General features: G+C 41.5%; 1 pseudogene; it reads right to left on the reverse strand.

Moving 5' to 3' along the window:
- Window positions 1–16916: 16916 nt before the first annotated feature.
- LOC105506906 lies at window positions 16917–17411 on the reverse strand (annotated as a pseudogene).
- Window positions 17412–17740: the final 329 nt, after the last annotated feature.

Here is a 17740-nt window from a genome sequence, read left to right on the forward strand (position 1 = left end):
ATATATAAATGAAAGCTTGTAAATGTATTGGCAAGTCTGACTTTCGCACTTTTCAATTAGCTATACACAACAGTACTGTGAAGTGTATATTACTATCAGTGCCCAGAGGATGCAGCACATCTGAGGCTAATGAGAGGTGAAGCAAGTTCCCCACATAACGAGTCACCAGTGAAGCTGGCTTTGCCTTTCCATTACACAGTGAAGCCTGGAAAACTTTCCCAGGCTTCCCCAGATTTATGATCACAGATTCACTGAGTTGGAAGGAACCTTAGAGATTAACCTGCCCAACTGTCCCATTTCAGAGATAAGTGACTCACTCTTGACTCCTACTCATTTCTCTTGTCCTTGTCTATTTTGAAATCATAGTTGTGCTAGCAAGACAACGTTGAAAAGTGAAAGGTTTGTGTTGCTGGTTTTATTGCTATTTTTACCTCTCCAGCTTTATTTCTCCTACATACCGCCAGATTGCCTTTAGACCCTTCGACTACTGGCCCTTGCTAACTTTTATAAGTGAGATAAATGGAATGCAAGTGTTTGAAATTACAATGATTTTGCTTCTGCAGCAGTGTGAACATCTGTTGAATTAAGGGGGAGTGGCAGATCAAAGCAGAAGGGCGTGGCACATGTTAATGAAAATGGTGGTGATTGACCAAACACAACCCACCCGAGGATAAAATCACAGGCTATGATTTCAGTGGATGGTGGAGTTTTGTGTGGTCAGTCACTGGACCGACCAAGACGTCACTGAATACCCAAGAAAGAACTTATTTTGTGCAATCCGGCCCGTGTTGTTGTTTATTTTGATTACACAAAGCTCAAGGGCTCTTTTAACATTAAGAATGCTTATTTCAGCTAAAGTACTGATTAGGGTTATGATTTCCCTTTTTAAAATTTCCTTTTCTTTTTCTGGGATTGCACTGTGGTCTCCTATACACTTCTTCCTACTTTCCTGTAATTTCTTTCTATCCAGAAAATAATTAGCATTTCAACATAGATATAACAAATGCTGTAATATCAGTGCTACCTTCGTGGTGTGATGTTCAGGAAGAATCACGGAGTTTTTTGCTGTTGTTGTTGTTTTTGAGACAGGATTTGGCTCTCTCACCCAGGATGGGGTGCAGTGGCGTGATCTTGGCTCACTGAAACTCTGCCTCCTGGGCTCAAGCGATCTTCCTGTCTCAGTCTCCCAGTCGCCCACCGTGCCTGGCTAATTTTTGTATTTCTTTTTTTTTTTTGTAGCGATGTGGTCTTGCCATGTTGTCCATGCTGGTCTTGAAATTTTGAGCTCAAATGATCTACCTGTCTCGCAAAGTGCTGGGATTGCAAGTGTGAGCCACAGAGCCCAGCCAGGAAGAATCGTTTTTTGCAGCGGGACTCTGGTCTCCCAACGAATGTCAGGATCTTTCATGTAATATAAAGTGGAAGGGAGAAATATCAATGGGATTTCTAGTATACGAAGATTTTTCCCCCGCATAGGAGGAAATATATTAAGTCAGAGTAGTCAGTTTGGCCTGTGTTTGAATTCTGTCTCTACCGCACAGTAGGTAGGTGGCCCTGGGGAAGTTATTCAACCTAGCTGAAATGCAGTTCATTTCTTTATAAAATAGTGATAGGTGGGGAGCGGTGACTCACGCCTGTAATCCTAGCACTTTGGGAGGCCGAGGCGGGCAGATCACTTAAGATCAGGAGTTCGAGACCAGCCTGGCCAACGTGGTGAAACTCTGTCTCCACAAAACATAAAAAAAATTAGGTGTGGTGGCCTATGCCTGTAATGCCAGCTATTTGGGAGGCTGAGGCAGGAGAATTGCTTGAACCTGGGGGGCAGAGGTTGCAGTGAGCCGTGATCACGCCACTGCACTCCAGCTTGGGTGACAGAGTGAGACTCAGTCTCAAAAGAAAAAAAAAATGAATCGCTGATCGGCACCTTCCTGCTCCTGACTCACGGCTGTTGGCTCTTGTGAGGAACAGGTCAGGAAGCCGACGTAGCAGACATGGCTTTTAAGAATACTGGGCACTTTGGGAGACCAAGGCGGGCAGATCACGAGGTTAGGAGATCGAGACCATCCTGGCTAACACGGTGAAACCCCATCTCTACTAAAAAAAACAAAAAAAAAAAAAAAAAAAAAAAAATTAGCCGGGCGTGGTGGCGGGCGCCTGTAGTCCCATCTACCCCGGAGGCTGAGGCAGGAGAATGGCGTAAACCCGGAGGGCGGAGCTTGCAATGAGCCGAGATCGCGCCACTGCACTCCAGCCTGGGCGACAGACCGAGACTCCGTCTCAAAAAAAAAAAAAACAAAAAACCCCGCCGTGGAGCGAGAGGTGGCAATTCACCGAATTCGAATCACTGTAACGAGCCACAGCGTAAAATCCCTGGAGAATGTGTGTGCTGACTTGATCAGAGAAGCAAAGGAAAAGAATCTCAAAGTGAAAGGACCAGTTAGAATGCTTACCAAGACTTTGAGAATAACTGCAAGAAAAAAAGCTCCTTGTGGTGAAGGTTCTAAGACATGGGATCGTTTTGGGATGAGAATCCACACGTGACTCATTGACTGGCACAGTCCTTCTGAGATTGTTAAGTAGGTTACTTCCATCAGTATTGAGCCAGGAGCTGAGGTGGAAGGCACCATTGCAGAGGCTTAAGTAAAGTACTTTAATAAATTGATTACCAGTTACTAAAAAAAAATAAAATAGTGATAATAATACTAACTTCAAAGACTGTTGTGAGATTTAAATAGGATTATATTTGGCTGGGTGCAGTGGCTCATGCCTATAATCCCAGCACTTTGGGAGGCCGAGGAGGATGGCTCATGAGGTCAGGAGATCGAGACCATTCTTGCTAACACGGTGAAACCCCATCCCCACTAAAAAAATACAAAAAATTAGCTGGGTGTGGTGGCACCGGCCTTAGTCCCAGCTACTCAGGAGGCTGAGGCAGGAGAATCACTTGAACCCGGGAGGTGGAGGTTGTAGTTTGCTGAGATCACACCACTGCACTCCAAGCTAGGCGACAGAGTGAGACTCTGTTTCAATAAATAAATAAATAAATAAATAAATAGGGTTATATTTTTTAATGTCTGGCCCAAGATAGATGATAGTCAACAAATGTTCATTTACTCATTCATTTAACGCATATTTATGGAGCACCTACTATGCTCCATGTACTGCCAATAGAGCAGTGAACAAAATAGACAAAACTCTTGCCATGGCCAGTTCCCTGTCTTCTTCCTACTTTACACTGACCCTCCCTGCTAAAGCCAGACCTCATTAGATGAATATTCCTGCTTTTTCAACCAATTCATTCCTTTGGAAGTTCTGCTAGTCAACAACTATGTTTTGTGCTCAGATTTCCTTTTTGCATGAGACCAAAAAAAGAATGTATGATGGAATTGCAAAATTTGACCTACATTGCAACTTGGATGTGCAGAAAAATGAATTTATTTAGTCTATCCTATTCTGTCTTCCCTCCGGAGCCATTTACGTTCTAGTTAGAAGGGGGAATAACGTTAACTAAATGACTGGTTTAAAATGTAGTCCCAATCAGTAATTTAATCCATTTGAATGCTGTTCTGCCTCCTTTGGATAAAAATGCTAAGGTTAAAACTAAACTATACAAAAAAACAAAAAAAAGCTGAGGCTAGGTAGGGCATGGTGGCTCATACCTGAAATCCCAGCACTCTGGGAGGCCAAGATGGGCAGATGGCTTGAGCTCAGGAATTGGAGACCAGCCTGGGCAACATGGCAAAACCCCATCCTTACAAAAAATACAAAAATTAGCTGGGAGTAGTGGTGTGCACTTGTAGTCCCAGCTACTTGTGGGGACTGAGGCAGGAGGATAGCTTGAATCCGGAAGGTTGAGGTTGCAGTGAACCTAGATTGCACCACTGTACTCCAACCTGGGTGACAAAATGAGACTCTGTCTCAAAAAAAAAAAAAAAAAAAAAATTGCTAAGGCTCTCAGGTTCTTCCTCTTCTGCTTGCCTAGAGTCCTGGGGAAGGGCTGAGGTCTATGCAACCTCATGGTGGTGGGGAGGAGGTGGTGTCCTCAACCACAGTTCCCTGCTTGCCTGTCCTCCAGCCAATTATCTCTTTCCCATTTGGTGTTGCTTGCCCTGGGGTGATTGCTTGAGTGGGTGTGACCTGTGGTTGGTCTCACTGGGTCTGGTTAAAGTCCTGTTGTGTGCTCTGGCTGACCTGCCCTCATTTCAGTTTCCCCTGGTGCTAGAGATCCCTTTGAAGTTTGGTTGGCTTTTCATCCAGTCCTGGCTTTACCTGCCTCTGATAAGCAGAGAGGCTTGCTCTTTCTGAGTCCTCTCTACCTCGCTCTGTCTGACCATGTTTGACCTACCTAGGGGTGGGCTGGGTTCCAAGGTTTATATGGGAGCATGCCACACACAGAGCCCCCTCTTTTGAGTTCGTGAGTAGTCTTTTCAATAGTGGCCCCCACTCTGCCTTCGGAGTTAACTTTGCTTTCCTAGTGCCCCTTTCCCTACCTGGGCCAAACTCAGAAGAGTTGTGGGAGGGGAGATTAGGACAACCTTCACCATTTCATTTCCCTCTCTCTCTGCTTTTCACAGTTCTCCATGCTAATAAAGGACTAGTCTTTCTTTCTTTCTATTCTATCTTCTTCCTGACTCTTCCTAGCTTAATCTTAATGACAAGCAGATACCTTCTTTTTATTTTTGTTTTGAAATCATATTGATCAGAAATCTCCATGCTTGGTTGTTAAAATACTAATGCCTCACAAGGGAGTTCAGTAAATCCCTTTTCAAGAGGCTTGTATAAACCTACTTTCTGAAAGACAGAAGAAGAATGTCACTCTTTCTCTTGTTCTTCTTCTATAATAAATTCAGACTTTCCATCTGGGCAAGTCACCGGCTAGGGCAGACTAATGTGAAGATTTCTACTCGAGGAGGCAAAAAAAGATGCACTTTGATATTCAAAATTTGACTTGTTACAGAAGCATGACTGGTGCCTTAAGAAACTCATTGTTTATTAGCTTTATGGTTCTCTGACAATCCAGGTGACTGGACTGCACCCAGGTGTTGGCGGCCCTGGAACTTTTCTTTCTGTCTGTTGATTTGGAATTGACAGTGGTTGTAGACCTTTAAGTCAGACCCTTCCTCTTGATCCCAATATGCCCTTTGCTTTATTTAAAAGGGTCTCCCTTCCTCTTATTTTTCCTTATCCTCTTCTCCATCTTTGCTCTCAGACCTCTCTCTCTCTTTCTTTCTCCTGTACTTGCAGTTTGCTCCCACACTGGACACACATACAGGCATATGCATACACACGAAAACATACAGCATCACCTCCTCTTTGTTTGTATACGTACATTTACAGTCACCTGTTGCTTTAGCTCTTTTTCCAGGACTTTCTCTTTTGTCCATTTATATATGTGAATATTGATTCTTTACTATGATGATAATCATTGCTGTAATTTATTGAACACTTGCTATATACTAGTGATGAGAAAGGTCCTTTTATATTGCCTCTTTCATTTAATCCTTAGAATCAGCATTGCATGTAGCAAGAAACTGAGGCTGAAGGAAATTTTTAAAAACTGTGTTCAAGGATACAGAACTATTAATTGGCAGAACAGGGACGTGAACCTAGATTTCATTGGCCCTAAAGACCATTCCACAAAAGAAAATCGTTACGAGCAAAAATGTAGGCCTTTGAGTAAAGATTCTATGTAAATTGAATTATCCTACAATAACCCTGAATTTGAAACTCAAAACTTAGTTTATGATGACTGGTCTAAAAACTATCACTTTGAAGAGAAGAATGAGGAACTCCTTTTCAGAGATGATTAATGCTTGATGCAATTCTATTAGAAGTGCTGACTAATGGTCTGATGACTACTTATTTTGATCTTGGTGTTGGTAAAGAGAACTTTACACGCCAGGAAATGGAAAAAAAATACAGATTTTAGCCACTTAAAATTGCTAACAATGAAGGTCTCCATATTATTTTGGTTCCAGCTTCTTTTTTTTTTTTTCTTTTTTCTAGGCTAATTTAACCACTTCCTTCTCCATTCTTGAGAGTTTTAAAAATGTCTTTTGAGAGACAAGAGTCTTGCTATGTTGGCTAGGCTGGTCTCAAACTCTCAGCCTCAGTGATCCTCCTGCATCAGCCTCCCAAAGCACTGGGATTACAGGCATGTGCTATGCTTGGCCTGTATTTTATTCTTGCAGGCTAAATTATTTTCCCCTGTTCTGTTTAGATTATGATTAAAATGTCATATTTAATTTTCCATTTTAAAGCATCTTTCACCATCTATCCTTTTTTTCTCCTTTTTCTTGCTCATATTTTTTCCCTCTCTCTGGCTTTGTTTTGTGTATTCTTGCTCATAGTGCTCTGCCACATTAGGTTACTGAAAATAAAATGTACTGGAATCCTAATCTCTAAAATCCTGTCCGTCACAACTAGGGTTCTTTGAAGTTTGCTTTCAACTTCTGTGCAAGGATGGACAATTCATTCACCAGTCACAGTTGTGCCATTGTGGCATTTGGAGGTGGCTACAGAGTCCTGCTGGTTTTTTTTTTTTTTTTTTTTTTTTTTTTTTTTATTCTCTGAGGTTTTGCTAAAAGATAAAGGGTGGGTCAAAGAAAAAACCTGATTAAGCACTCACTGAAGAAAAAAAATTGGGAGTGACTGAGTGTGTGGATATGCACACGTAAGTGTGTTTTCGTGTGTGTGTATGGTGGGGGGTGTCTTCGAGAATGTAGGGAGAAGAATTCTCCCTAAAGAATGTGTAGTTATTTGATATGAAGTACTCCTCAGCAGCCTCTGGAATCAAAGTGAACTTTCTATCAGATTAAAATGATGATTCAGAGTGGTTATGGGGCTGCCATTTTAAGAATTAGAGAGGAGAGAGGAATAAAAGGAGAGTCTTCAAAGGATTGTATAAACTAAACTAAAGCATATTTAATCTCTTTCCTCTCATGCTGACATCTCGTTCTTCCTTCTGATTTCCTTGATTGCTTTGTCTTTAAGGGAGAATGAAGAGGATCCTTTTAGAGCTTCCTAACTCAAAATAAAGAAAGATTTCATAGGTTCCTGTTTCAGAGGATGGGGATACATCCTTTTATCTTAAAAGAGAACAATGTTAGTTCCTAGAGTTTCTGTCATTTTGAAATAGAGATTTTTTTTGACCTTGGGCTGCTGTGACTTTCAGGAAACTTTTCACTGGTGATATCAGAGGTACTTTGAAGAAATGATCCTTGCTAATCCATTTTGATCCATGTGCAATACCGCAGCTATTGATGGGCATAAGGTATTAATAATAACCAATTTCTATATGTCATATTTATTAACTGTTAAATTTTAAGAAATTATTTGTATAAACATAGGGATATCCTTGACTCACATAGCCTCTTTATGAGTTTGTCTTATTTGGGTACATGTCGTTTGACTTGTGGGTCCCCTAGAGAACAACGTGTGCAGGTGATCCTTAAGCATTTAAAGCAATCATGGTATCAGCCTGAGGTGACAGGCAGTAGCACCCAGATCTCAGGTGGTGGCTGAGACTATTCACTCTCAAGATCCACCAAGCAGAAAAGTGAGATGTCCAGGCAGATCTGCTTCTGGTCCTTTCCCCAAGTATTTTGCTTTATATTCTTTGGAAGAAATGCCATTTTCCCCCGCCACAGTTGCCTAGGGAAAAAAAAAAAAGAAAAAAAAGGAGAGAGAGAGAGAAAAGGAAAAAGAATTCAGTGAATATGCCGATTTTTGTAGATGAAGAAGCGGTCACCAACCCACTTAGAAAAGGGCGTGCATTCTGAGTCATTTCTCTAGTTGTGATCAAGGCCTAGCTTTAACCATTGTGCCTCCCATTCCTCAGGCCCAGCCCTGCCCTTAATCAATAATGGCCCTTTGGATTGGAATTGAGGAAAATCAATGGACTGGTGGAGGTAATTGCATCCAAATAACTGCAGAGAAAATCAGTAATCAGGAACAGGGATGCTGAGCAGATAAAAAACCTAGGAAATGAAAGACAACAATTTAGTTTCTGATTGAGTCTTCTTGTACTTTTACTTTTTTTTCTTTTTAATTCAAATTTGGGTCTTATTCAAAGAGTTTAAGCAGCTTTCAAAAAGAAAAGTTTAGAATTATTTAAAAAAAAAAGTTTAGAATTGAAAAGAGTATTCTTTTCCTGTTAAGTAGAATAAGCATAATTAGTTGTTCAGGAAAATACTCCCTCGGAAACTATGGCGAAATAGTACAATATCCAAAAGATCAGCCAATAGGTCAGAAAGCCTCCCTGAAGAATCAGGAAACATGATAATAGTGGGTTTCTGTCCCTTTTTTGTTCGCGTGGATTACTCTCTTTAAAATATCACCTTTAGGAATGTGGTGTCAGCCCCCTTCCTTCAGCTGTGATCTCCAAAGGAAATAGGGAGGCTTACTAGGAACTGTGGGATGCCAACATTCAGATCATTTTCAACTTCAAGAGAGGGAAATCAGGACAAAGATTTCCAACAATTTGAACAATATGCCTGTCATTGTCAGCAGGCTTAAAAACGAATCATACGGTTTTCAGAGTTTAGGAGGCAGGCTAACTCCCTAAGAAGAAACTAAGTTTATAGAAGACAAAGAGTAGGGTTAAATAAAAAGCCGTTATTTGGTTGTCAGGGTAACTTCCTGATTGGAATAAGATAGATAAGTTGCAAAAACGTACTTGGTTCCTCTGAGCACACTTTTACAATCTCTCTTGGGTTCAGACTTGATAAGAGAGAAAAGGCGAAGTTTTATTTCTTATACACAGAGACGTTGTAGAGTGGAAAACAAGACCATTAAGAGTGTGGAGGAGTCATTTATTGCCTTCTTTCTGACAGCAAGCAGTCACAGGATAGAACTGCTTCTGGCATTCAAGCAGTTAAGAGACTTCTGAGGTCAAAGCCACAAACCCTGAAGTAATGGGAAGCCATGCATATGCTTTCTGAAGTCTGGGAGCTTCTTTTAGAAGAGAACAGGAATTAGATTAAGCTAATGTTGCTGAACACATGAAATTTGTTGTTAGCAAATTATGGAGCTCAGGAAATTATCAGCTTCTACAGGGCATTCCAAACTTAGCCCCAAAGCCATGGCAAATGTTGAAGAGCAGAGAAAAGCTTCAGTCAGGCTGAAGCAAAGAACTCCCAAACCTCATGTCTGATACAATTATAGGCTGCAAATGGGGAGGAGGAACCATGGAATCTGCATGTAAATGGCAAAGTCTACCAGCAACCTGATATTGGCTCTAAAATTAACTTTTATTTACATAAGCAATGCATATAGAAAAATTAATAACTACTGCTAAAATCTAAAAAATGTAACCTTCATTTTCAATATCCAGAGTTAACGTTATAACTGGCACATAATAATCACTTAAGAGATGTTAGCCATTTAAAAGTGTATATTTGTGTATATATGTATATCTCTTTTTTTTGTTTGTTTCTTTGAGACAGGGTCTTGCTCTGTCACCAGGCTGGAGTGCAGTGGCGCGATCTTGACTCACTGAAACCTCCGCCTCCCAGGTTCAAGTCATTCTCCTGCCTCAGCCTCCCAAGTAGCTGGGACTACAGGTGTGCACCACCACACTCAGCTAATTTTTGTATTTTTAGTAGAGAAGAGGTTTCACTATGTTGGCCAGGATGTTCTCGATCTCCTGACCTCAAGTGATCTACCCGCCTTGGCCTCTCAAAGTGCTGGGATTACAGGCATGAGCCACTACACTTGGCCCTCTTTTTTTTTTTATATTTAGAGGCCGGGTCTGTCTCTGTTGCCCAGGCTGGAGTGTGGTGGTGCAATCATAGCTCATAGCAATCTTGAACTCCTGGGCTCAACTGATCTTCCTGCCTCAGTCTCCTGAGTAGCTAGGGCTACAGGTACATGCCACCAAGCCTGAATAATTTTTAACTTTTTGTAGAGAAGGGATCTTGCTATGTTGCCCAGGCTGGTCACAAACTTCCAGCCTCAAACAATCTTCCTTCCTCAGCCTCCTAAAGTGTTGGGATTACAGGTGTAAACTACCATACCCAGCCTATATCCACTTAAAACATCTACTTTTATTGCTGAGTAATATATTGGGAATATTTTTTCATGTCAAGAAATGTATCTTGTGTTTGCATGTGGTGGCTCACACCTATAATCCCAGCACTTTAGGAGGCCAATGCAAGACACTCAGTGGAGGCCAGGGGTTCGAGACCAGCCTGGGCAACACAGTAAGATTGTGTCTCTAATTTATAAAAAAAAAAAAAGAAAAAAAGAAAAAAAATTAGCCTGTGTGGTGGTCCCAGATACATGGGAGCCTGAGGCAGGAGGCTGTCTTGAGCGTAGGAAGCCTAGGCTGCAGTGAGCCATGTTCACACCATTGTACTCGAGCCTGGGTGACAGAGCAAGATCCTTTCTCAAGAAACAAACAGAAAACAAAAAAGAAATATATCTTGCTTTATTTTCTCTGTTTTACCACTAATATCTGTATGCTTTTATGACATAAGACAGAATATTGACTAGCTTTGCTCTATCTGTGAATCAACAGACCTTATTTATAAATTCAGTGAAATCTCCTCTAGTGGGGAAGGAGATCATAAAAACAACAGAGAAGGAGATCATAAAAACAACAGAGCCTTAAAGGGCAAACAAAGCATTGCAGAGATTGAACGTGCATGTATTTATAGGAATATGTGCAAAGACAAGAATGAAAGAAATGACGATCCATTTTGAGCCTAGAAAAGGGAGATGAGCCCCTCCCTTCCTTACCATACACCCTGCCCCCTCCCTCCAGATGTGCTCTTGCTGGATGGGTCACTCCAGGATTTCCTGATTATAATGAGGAAGCACAGCTGATCACGCCAGTAAGTTCAGATTGAGATCTCATCACCTTTTGACCTTCAGCCCCACCCTCTGTTTACCAGTCTGAAAGCTGGCACACATGACTCTAAATGGAAGTAAAAAGAAAAAAGGCAAAAAACTGAAGTGACATGTGCCAAGTGGTTGTCAGCTCTTCAAAGCCACACCTTGTTTCTCTCTTCCTGTGTAATGATGAGAACCAGAGCCTTGAGCCATCATAGTTTAGGATGGAGACAGATCTGCAATGCATAAAACAGAGACCTACCCGAGACTGTTATATTTCATTGAGAAAATAAAAGGCATCAGATGAGAACTTCTTCATTCTCCACCATCAAATCAACAATCTGGCCTGCATCTCTCCTCATCTTCTTTTCTCATAGTTTTGTGCTTACCAAAGGTTATCCTTTCCAATTCTGTCCTGGGACCCAGCTTCTCTATCAACCAAACATTGTCCCTATTTCTTCTCTTATTTTTTTCTCCACCATCATTCATCTCTTTCCCCAACTACAAACATACTCTAATAGATACCAAATTAAGAAGCAAGCATAAATAAACAGAAAGACCTAGAATCCTCTGTAAACCCTTATTTCCCTTCAGCTATCACCTCCCTCCCATTTTTATGTTCCCTTGTACAGTAAAGGGAGGTTTTATGAATATGTATGCTGTCTTCACTGCCTGAACTCCATTTCATTTTTCAACACTCTGTAATCTGGCTTCTGTGTATTGCATTTGCTAAAATAATTTTTGCTCAAAATTGTCAGTGGACTTCATGTTGACAAACAATGGACATGTTTTTTGTCTTTTATTTGTTAGTCCCTCAGTTTTATTCCACTTGGTAGATAATTCTATCTATCTTTTCTGACTTCAGTGACCCTTTGCTCTCCTGGATTTTCTTCTAGCACACTGATTGTTCTTTCTCCATCTCTTTTTGCTAGCTCTCCTTCTTTGACTGACTTCTACTGGCTTGGTTTGATTTAGGGCTAGGTTCTGGATGCTCTTCTCTTTACTCTCCACATTTTCCCCCTAGAGATCTCATCCATATTCATGGCGTCAGTTAGTGTCTATATGCTGCTGATTCCTATTATGGAGACTGTGGTACACCACCCAGAGGCTCCCTTTAAGACTAAGGCAATCATTTTCCCAACTGTTGAAAGTATTGGCTGTTGGCAGCTCACAAAGATTCCCTCCTTGAGCATTGTCCTTGGTTTAAGATTATATATCCCTTTTTCTTTTTCTATTTCTTTTTTTTCTTTTATTTTCTTCCCTTGTCTTTTCCTTTCTTTTATTTATTTATTTATTTATTTATTTATTTATTTATTTATTTATTTATTATTTTTGACAGCATCTCACTCTGTTGCCCAGACTGGAGTACGGTGGCACCACCTCAGCTCAGTGTAACCTCTGCCTCCAGGGTTCGACTGATTATGGTGTCTCAGTCTTTTGAGTAGCTGGGACTACAGGCATGTGTCACCATGGCCAGATTATTTTTATATTTTTAGTAGAGACGGGGTTTCACTATGATAGCCAGGCTGGTCTCGAACTCCTGGCCTCAAATCATCTCTGCTCACTTCAGCTTCCTGATGTTCTGCGATTACAGGCATGCGCCACGGCAACCGGCTTTATATCCTTTTTTGACGGGCAGTCTGCATTCAATGCTGGTTGAAGCAAGAGTACACACTCTGTATAAAGGATACAAGGACAACTCAGAGTTCAGGACCACTCTGAAGGGTCATGCCAGTTCCAGTGCCCCCTGGATTGGCTGAGGACTCTGTTATAACTGCGTCACAGTTCAACTTCTCCCTCCACCCAATCATGCTTTTGTACTCCCTTACAGACATTGTTTCTAAGGACAATTCTGTAGTAGATACTGTGATCCACTGACCAAATGTCCCTTCAGGAATAAGGAACTAATTGCTATGCTGCTGGGAATCCTGGGCAAACAATACTCAGAGATAAGGCCTCTTCAGGGCAGCTAACACCCCATTACTGATCCAGTAGGGGCACAAAGGCTCTATTCTCTCACCTCAACTTGGGATAGCACTGGAGGGCCATCTTAATTCAGAAGCCCGTGCCCCAAAGAAAGGATACATTGTCTAATTTGATTCATCTCCAGAGACCCAGTGCCCTCCTTCTGCCCCGGTGAGACTGGAGATTGATGAGGCCAGGTAACAAATAAATGCCTGTGTAAATTCCAGCTATGGTGGGTCCACACCTCCAGTGATCATTTCTCAAATCTCCAAGTGCATAACTAGGATTGACATACTGGTGGTTAGAGGAATCCCACTTTGTATCATTGACCTTGGGGAAAGCCAGATCATAGTGGAGAAGGCCAAGTGGAAACCTCTGGAAACCATCCATACACCCCTTCCCCCAGCCAAGGCAACAAATAGAGTAAAATTGCATCCTGGAGTAGAGGAATAGTAGAGATTAATGTTACTATTAAAGATCTAAAAATGCAGGGATGGTGGTCCCTATTCACTCTCATACCCTCATTTAGTGGCACTAGTCTGGGTCCTGCAGAAACTGGGTGATTCTGGAGAATAATAGCAGAAAACCACAGCTCAAACAAATGATAGCCCCAGTTGTAGCTACTGTGCTGGATGTGGTTTTATTGCTAGATAAATAAGATAAAATAGGTTAATGAGATTTTGGGTACATGGCATGTGGCCATTGATTTGGGAAATGGATTCTTTTCTATTCCAATTAGAAAGAAGATCAGAGATAGTTTGCATTCATGTGACGTGAATAATATTCAACTGCAGCTTTGATCCAGGGCTATGCTGACCCTCTTACTTTTATCACAACACAATCTGAAGATATTTGGATCATCTTGAAATTTCACTACAAGTCATATTGATTCATTCCATCAGTGACATTATGCCGACTGGATAGTACTCTAGAAAACTTCATAAGACACATACAAGATAAACATTATAAAGATTTATTGACCTCTCACTTTGATGTAGTTCGTATGGATCTGGTGGTCTGCTGAACACCAGACTATCCCCTCCAAATTAAAAGACACATCTTGCATCCCTTATCACAAAGAAGGAAGCTCAGTGTGTGGTAGGCATCTTTCAGTTATGGGTATATAAGATAACACACTATACACCTAGAAATACCACTAGCTTTCAGTGGGGTCCAGAGCAGGAAAAAGCTGTCCACTAAAGCAAGGCTGTGGTGCAAGCAGTTCTGTCATTCGGGCCCCAAATTTGCTGGAAATGTCAGAGGTGGAACTTACCAAATCACAAATTAGAGCAGGCCCAGCTGCTGTTCATCATAATGGTTTTTCTGAGGTTAAGCCCACGTATGACCAGAGGGCATGAGTATACAGTATATCACTCTCCACAGTTGCACAAGTGTTTATTTCTCAGCTCACACCTATGGCCACATAAGTAGTCTCACATGACCAACTATTGGAGGAGGAAAAAGCATAAGCTTGGTTTGTCAATGATTGGTCTCAGTATGTGTGTGCAAGCTGACTATAAACAGTGACTGTATTATAAGTACAATCCGAGTTGGCCTTGAAAGTGGGGAGAGAGAAATTCCCAATGGGCAGAGCTGTTGTAAGTATACTGAGTCATCCACTTTGTGTGAAAGGAGAAGTGGCCTGAAACAAAAATATGTGAAAAATCCTGGATAGTGGAAAATGGCCTTAGTTATCTGTTAAGGGGGCTGGAAGGAAAAGGACTGGAGACTGAAGACAAGGAAGTCTCAGGTAGATATATGGAGGCAGAGGAAATATAAAAGTGGGCATAAAGTGCAAAGATTTTTGTATCACACATTAACCCTCACTTGCACACATCCACCAGCAAAGAGGGACTGAGCAACTAATTATTTAACATTATTTGGCCAGTTGATGTTAGCTAGTCTTTGTCATTGGCCACCCTGCAACCAGCACAAGAAGCGCTATTGTGGCAGAGATGGAAGCTACGTATAGGTCAACAGCATGGAATTCTTACCAGGTTCAATATAGCTATGGCCTCTTTTGAATATTCAAACTTTCAGTGGCATAGACCAATGTGCCTACCCCTAATAAAGCAATACAGCACTGTTTCTCAAGGAGGACAACCAGTAACTTGGTGTTGAGTCAACTACCTTGGGCCCCTTCCATGCAAGTAGTTGATTTGCCACCAAATCCACTATTAAATTCTGGAAGGGCCAGAATTTCATTCTCACAGAGATAAATACTGGTTCTGGGAATGCAAAATCTCAGCTAGTACCACTCTCTAGGGGGCTTACAGTTCCTGACCTCTAGGCCTGGACTCTCAAAAACACAGCATTTGAGCAGGGAACCCACTTCAAAGAAGGAGACACAGGAGTGAGCCCATGAATATGTTTTCTTCTCTCATACCACATCATCCAGAAGTAGCTGATCTCATAGACCCCGTTGGTTTCAATGATGAATTCTATCAAATATTTAAGGTAGAAATAATATAAATTTTTTTTTTTTTAATGGAGACAGGTTCTCACTCTGTTGCCCAGGCTGGAGTGCAGTGGCTCTGATCATAGCTCACTGCAGCCTCAAACTCCTGAGCTTAAGGGATCCTCCTGCCTCAGCCTCCCAAGTACCTGGTACTATAGACATGTGCTACCACACCATGCTAACTTTAAAAAAATTATTATTATCATTATTATTTTGGAGACAGAGTCTTGCTCCGTCACCCAGGTTGGAATGCAGTGGTGCGATCTTGGCTCACTGCAACCTCCACCTACCGAGTTCAAGGAATTCTCATGTCTCAGCCTCCCAAATAGTTGAGATTACACATGTGCACCACCATGTCTCACTAATTTTTGTATGTGCATTTTTGTATTTGTAGAGATGGGGTTTTGCCACGTTGGCCAGGCTGGTCTTGAACTCCTGGCCTCAAATGATCGCCTTCCTCGGCCTCTCAAAGTGCTGGGATTACAGGTGTAAGCCACCACACCCAGTCTTAAAAATTATTTTGTATAGACAAGGTCTCACTATGTTCCTCAGGCTGGTCTCAAACTCATGAGCTCAAGTGATTCTCCCACGTCGGCCTCCCAAAGTGCAGGTATTATAGGTGTGAGCCACCATGCCCAGTTGAAATAATACAAATATAACACGAACATTTTTTCTTTCTTTTGAGACAGATTATTGCTTTGTTGCCCAGGCTGGAGTGCAGTGGCACAATCATAACTCACTGCAGCCTCAAACTCCTGGGCTCAAGGAATCCTTCCACCTCAGCCTCCTGAGTAGCTGGGACTACAGGTGCATGCCACCATGTCTGGCTAATTTTCAAATTTTTTTTGTAGGGACAGATTATTGCTATGTTGACCAGGCTGGTCTCAAGCTCCTGGACTCAAGTAATCCTCCTGCCTCAGACTCCCTCAGACTGGGATTACAGGCATAATCCACCATGCCCAGCCTGCAAACTTCTTAAAAAATATAGGAGAAGGGAACTGCCCCAAACTTCCTTCACAAGGCCAGAATTATATTGACATCAAAGCCTGTCAAAGAAATTTTAAAAACAGATAATAAAACAAAGAAATAAAAAATTACAGATGAGTATTCCTCATGAACACAGATGCAAAAATTCTGAACAAAACATTAGTACATCAAATTTAGCAATGACTTAAATGGATAATATATTATTACCAAGAAGAGCTTATCTTAAGAATGAAAGCTTATTTCAAGGTCTTCTTGAAACCAATCAGTGTAATTCACACATAAAAGAAAAACAGAGAAAACTATGATACTTATATTCCATATATGCAGAAAAAGCATTTGACAAAATAGAGCATCCATTCATAATTAGAAACCTTTGCAAAGGAAGAATAGAATAGAAAAAAAATGCTTTAATTTCATAAACGGTGTCTATGAAAAACTTACAGATAACATTATGCACTTTTTTTTGTTATTTAGTTTTTATTTCATAGTTACAGACTTAACTCTGCAATCCAGCTAGGCATAGAAAGGGAATAAGGAAAAGACAGAACTCAAAGGGAACTGCAGTGAGAGTACAAAGATTACAGGACACTGAAGCATATGGGGTGGAGGGTTGGCTCTCCTGAGCTACAGAAGGATTGGTCTGTTGGTTAAGATAAAACACAAGTCAAACTTATTAGAGTTGTCCACAGTCAGCAATGGTGATCTTCTTGCTGGTCTTGCCACTCCTGGACCCAGAGCGCTCCATGGCCTCCACAATATTTATGCCTTCTTTCACCTTGCCAAAGACCACATGTGTGCCATCCAACCACTCAATCTTGGCAGTGCAGATGAAAAACTGGGAACCGTTTGTGTTGGGTCCAGCATTTACTGTGGACAAGATGCCAGGACCTGTATGCTTGAGGATGAAGTTCTCATCATCAAATTTCTCCCCGTGGATGGACTTGCCATCAATGCCATAATAACGTGTGAAGTCACCACCCTGACACATAAACTCTGAAATAATTCGGTGAAAGCAGGAACCCTTATAACCAAATGCTTTCTCTACAGTGCTCAGAGCATGAAAGTTTTCTGTTGTTTTTGGAAATTTGCCTGCAAACAGCTTGAAGGAGATGAGGCCTAAGGACTGGCTGTTGATGGCGATGTCAAAGAACACAGTGGAATTGACCATCATGGGTAGTACTGGGCTCCTGGCGGTGGTGGTGTCTGCAAAACCTCCATTATACTTATTGATGAAATATTGAATGCAAACTGGGCACAGTGGCTAATACTTGTAAACTCAACACTTTGGGAGGCCAACACAGAAGGATCGCTTAAGGCCAGGGATTCAAGACCAGCCTGAGCAACATGCAGAGCCTCGCATCTCTTCAAAAAAAAAAAAATACAAAAATTAGCCAAGTGTGGTGACATATGCCTGTAGTTCAAGCTACTCAGGAGGCTGAGGCAGGAGGATCACTTGAGCCTAGGAGTTTGATGTTATGGTGATATATGATTGTGCCA

Source organism: Colobus angolensis, unplaced genomic scaffold, assembly GCF_000951035.1.
Source record: "Colobus angolensis palliatus isolate OR3802 unplaced genomic scaffold, Cang.pa_1.0 Scaffold141, whole genome shotgun sequence".
Classification (NCBI taxonomy): Eukaryota; Metazoa; Chordata; class Mammalia; order Primates; family Cercopithecidae; genus Colobus; species Colobus angolensis.